This window comes from Castanea sativa, chromosome 5 (genome assembly GCF_040712315.1).
Source record: "Castanea sativa cultivar Marrone di Chiusa Pesio chromosome 5, ASM4071231v1".
NCBI lineage: Eukaryota > Viridiplantae > Streptophyta > Magnoliopsida > Fagales > Fagaceae > Castanea > Castanea sativa.
The window spans coordinates 22,340,842-22,344,998 of NC_134017.1; the positions used below are offsets into that span (position 1 = coordinate 22,340,842).

The following is a 4,157-nucleotide window of genomic DNA, read 5'->3' on the forward strand; positions in this document are numbered from 1 at the left end:
AACCCGGCTACAATTTTTTTTTTTTACCCGGTTACAAATTAAACTAAACCTACTTATCAAAACAAAAACAAAAAAGCTAAACCCATTTATCATCTAACGCACGACGGCGCCGGGGAGAGAAAGGGGAAGGAGAGCCTGCCGTGACACTGCCGCCGGTGGAGACCCAAGCCCTAGCCACCGCTGGCGACATCCCAAGCCCTAGTCGCCGCCGGCGACAGCCCTTGACCTGCATCCCTGTTTCTATCGCACAACCACTGACCCGCCTCCCTCCTCCCATCTTAGGTATTGCACTCTTTTTCCTGTGGAATCTCACCTCAATTTAGATTGATTAAAGTCAAAACAAATGCTCAAAGATTTAGAATAGTTACCCATAAAAAAAAAAAAATCAGCTGCGGAATAGTTAAAATTGCTTGTGTGATATGTTGGTAGTTTGTTCTGTTTTGCGTTCCACTGAATACAACCACAGTTTGATCTTACAAATAATGAGTTTTATTATTTCCATGCATTTTGGGCTGACTGGGTTCCTATTTTTGTAATTAGAGATGCATATTTCAGTTTGTTTTTGGAATTAGAGATGCATTGTTAATGCTCCTAATCATTCTTATAGTTTCTTCAAGCACCCAAGTGCCCATTGAGAACGTTGAAAGTAATGAAGCTACAGACTGTGCCAAATTGCCTAACGAAGAAACTTCTCAGTTTCAGAAACAGCCATCATTCTTTGTAGATTCTGCAACCATTGAAAGAATGGTAAAATTTTTATTTGCAAAAACCAGACTGTTATTTCTTTAATTTGTCATTTTGGGATACCCTTATAGTAGTTATCAAATCTGGTTGAGATACATTAATTGTTCTGACCAAAGATGATTTTGCTTTGTATTGTGACCCTTTCAAAACAAACACATGAAGTTGACCCATATGGAGCACACAAGGTGCATGTGGAAGCTGTGATGGGTTTATAGATATATAGTTGATTGCAACTATTTATCTAGGATTTTTTTAATAAGTAAATATATATATATATATATATTTTTTTTCCCTATAAGTAAAAATTTGAGAAAGAGGGCAGCGTGGGGAATAAGTAAATATTTTTGACATCTAGTGGATTTAATAATATCTATTTGAGCTTGCTCCTCGCCTATTCTCTGTTAAAAACATATGATATATTAAGCGGAGGCCACAAGTGTGGAGAAGTTATTTTCATTGGAAAACATGGAAGTTCTTGTTAGATATGAGGTGTGAATGGCAAGGAGGCGAGCATTTCTTACCTCTCCCCAGACCTCCTTGCGAGTATTGTAGGTTACCTTTTGTTGTTAAAGACATTTTGAAAATGACTGGAAATTCTATTGTGCTATTTTGTATGTATATAGTTATTCAGATAACAAAGAGAGCATATACGTATATGTACTTGCCAAAAAGATAGCATATGTGTCCTTATTTTAAGTTTTAGTTATGAATTTTGTCCTCCATGTACTGCTTCTATATCATGATCATATTGTGTTCTATACTTCTTTAATCTGTTTTGGTGGTAAGGTATCAACAATGGTGGTTCATTAATTTTCAGGAATCTACTCACAATTCAAACTTAGAGACAATTTTCTCCTGCTTTGGAGCCCATTGAAAATGGTACTGAACTAAAAGCTGATGGTGATACAGGTCTGACTTGCGACTCTGTTAGTTGGAACTAAATCAATCTACTATATTTTATGTTCTCTATAGGTGGGAATGGTCATGAAAGACTTCTAGATGTGCTTCTGAAACCCCAACCAAAGTTGAAGAACAACAATTACTTTTTATTAGACACTTATTTGTTTATTTTGAAGACAACTTTACAAATCAATATGGTATGCTGAGAGTAAAAAAGAAAACAAAAAGAAAAAAGATAGGAATTAAACAATGGTGGAATGTTCTTTTACCTGCCTATATTTCCATACATTTGCTTCATTCATGTGGACCAAGTCTCCCAATTTCTAGTCACTGAAGGCTAGGTTTTGCATTTATATTTTGTTAATTCAGGAGAATTCTTTCTTCTTAAATGGGGTAATAGAAAATCTGATTCTTCAATAATGTTGTTTGTTTGAAGGCATGGAAACTGGGTCATGCATATTTTGCAGCTTTTCAAAACCCTAACTAAGTATAAAAGAAATTATTGTATTTTTCACTACTGTCGACTGCTAGAAGTAATAAGAACATGAATTCCAAGCTTCTTCATCTGGAACATGAACCCTAACTTGCCAGGAACATGCTTTGCCTGGAACAATATTGTTGCAGCTGTAAATATGGTTTGTCTGGAACATGAACTCCAAATAGAATGTGATAAAGATATCATAAAAGATATGCATTTTAGCTCCTGTTTACATACTTTTACCATGTCAAGTTAGCAACTTTTACATGTGTTTTTGAAGAGATTGTATCTGATACTTGACCTTTTTTGTAAATTGCTTTAGGGAATAACAATGATCCTGACATGCCAAGGTTGGGAGCTAATGACAATGATGATAATAGAAGCTCATCTGATTATCAAACTTGCGATGTATCAGATTTTTATATATCTGACATGATTGTTGCTAGCTTACCCGTCAATGAGGCAGAGTGCTTTGATCCGCAAATTTTCATAAAAAATTTACAAGAATTATCAGATGTGGTGTCAAACTTTCTGGCAACTATTTTGCCAAAGGAAACTCAGAACAATAAAGCTGTAACACTAGTACTTGATTTGGATGGTAAAGAAATTGAGTTATATGTAGTTCCCTCACTTATGTTATCCTGAGTTAGTTTAACATGATATCTCAATTTCTCCTGGCATATGGTTTGAACTTTAATAATTTGGGATTTATAAGTCCCATTTGTCTACTTATAATTTGTTTATTTTATTTTATTTTTATAAGTAGAATTTCTTTATTGAAATAGAAACACGTTATGTTCACAATGATGAACACATGATTAAGAAAAATTACACAATAAAACTAAGAGAATTGTGAAACTCTAAAATAGAGGTACGTGTAAAACCCCAAATTTGTTGATTAAAGCAAAGTTTAATAAAAACTCCTGCCTTCTTTGAAATATGAGACCATCAAAGTATGAATCTCAATTAAGACAATAGTGATTTCACTGCAATTTGTACCAAATTGGATTTGGTATGTTTGAAATTTGATTGCCACAGTCTTGTCCAATAAGCTCTTCCATACAAGAGCCTTGCAAATTAAACCATTCCAGGGCATAACAATATCTCTAAACAATTGATCAATTTTAAATGAAAGACTAGCTAACTGCATAATTTGACAAGGTTTCTAATAAACATCATATTAAATTGCACCAATTAACATGTTCAAAATAGTAACATTAAATAACCTATGCTTCAAATTGTTCCAAATAGTAGTAATCCTTGAACTATTTCAAATAATAACAAAAAAATATCTAAGTGTTCCGTCCACTTCAAAATACACATTTATCTCCATTAGCACCTTCACGTTTGCAGATTTAACCACAACAAATGTCGTTCACTATTCACTTTTGCAGTTGTGCATTCTTATAAAATTTTGTAATTCTTCTGGATGTCTCACTTGCAGTAGCCATTGTCTCTACTGATACTCCAAAATTGTAACTTCTTGTAACTTCGTTGGGTCCAACCTGATAAGGTGTACAATGATATTTACCATAAAGAAACAACATAGGCAATTTTTTTTTTGTAACAAATAAATGTAATAATAATAACCTGAGATGCTGGTTGACTTCGATGTACGCCTTCACATTGGGGTGTTGGCTGACTTTGTGCTATGACATTTCTTTTCCTAACCTGATAATGCATTATAGCTTTATTTCAGTACATTAACTATAAATCTGTGATTTGTTCATATAAGACTAACAAATATAAATATGTACTTGCAATCACTCACAGGTATTTTTTGACTGTGCTGGCTTGCATATGCTCCATGGCTTGGTTGCGATGGAGGTGCTGCCCCATTAGTAGGTTCTACATGGCTTGAAGATGTCCCATGTTCTTGGTTTTCCAAACACTGTGTTGTTACATTTGGCTCTCTCATCTATAAATGGTACATCACAACTTAGTAGTGCATTATCAACAAGGGGGAAAAAAAAAAGAAAAAAGAAATCTAACTATGACAAGCCTTACTTGCAGTTGTTTGCTAGCTTGAGTAGCG

General features: G+C 34.3%; 1 long non-coding RNA gene across 1 annotated transcript; it reads left to right on the forward strand.

The window, feature by feature from the left end:
* Window positions 1-488: 488 nt before the first annotated feature.
* LOC142633602 (uncharacterized) lies at window positions 489-2,761 on the forward strand. The gene is made up of 3 exons (XR_012843940.1): window positions 489-747; window positions 1,562-1,653; window positions 2,445-2,761. It is a non-coding gene; the product is annotated as an uncharacterized LOC142633602 (long non-coding RNA).
* The last annotated feature ends 1,396 nt before the right edge of the window (window positions 2,762-4,157 follow it).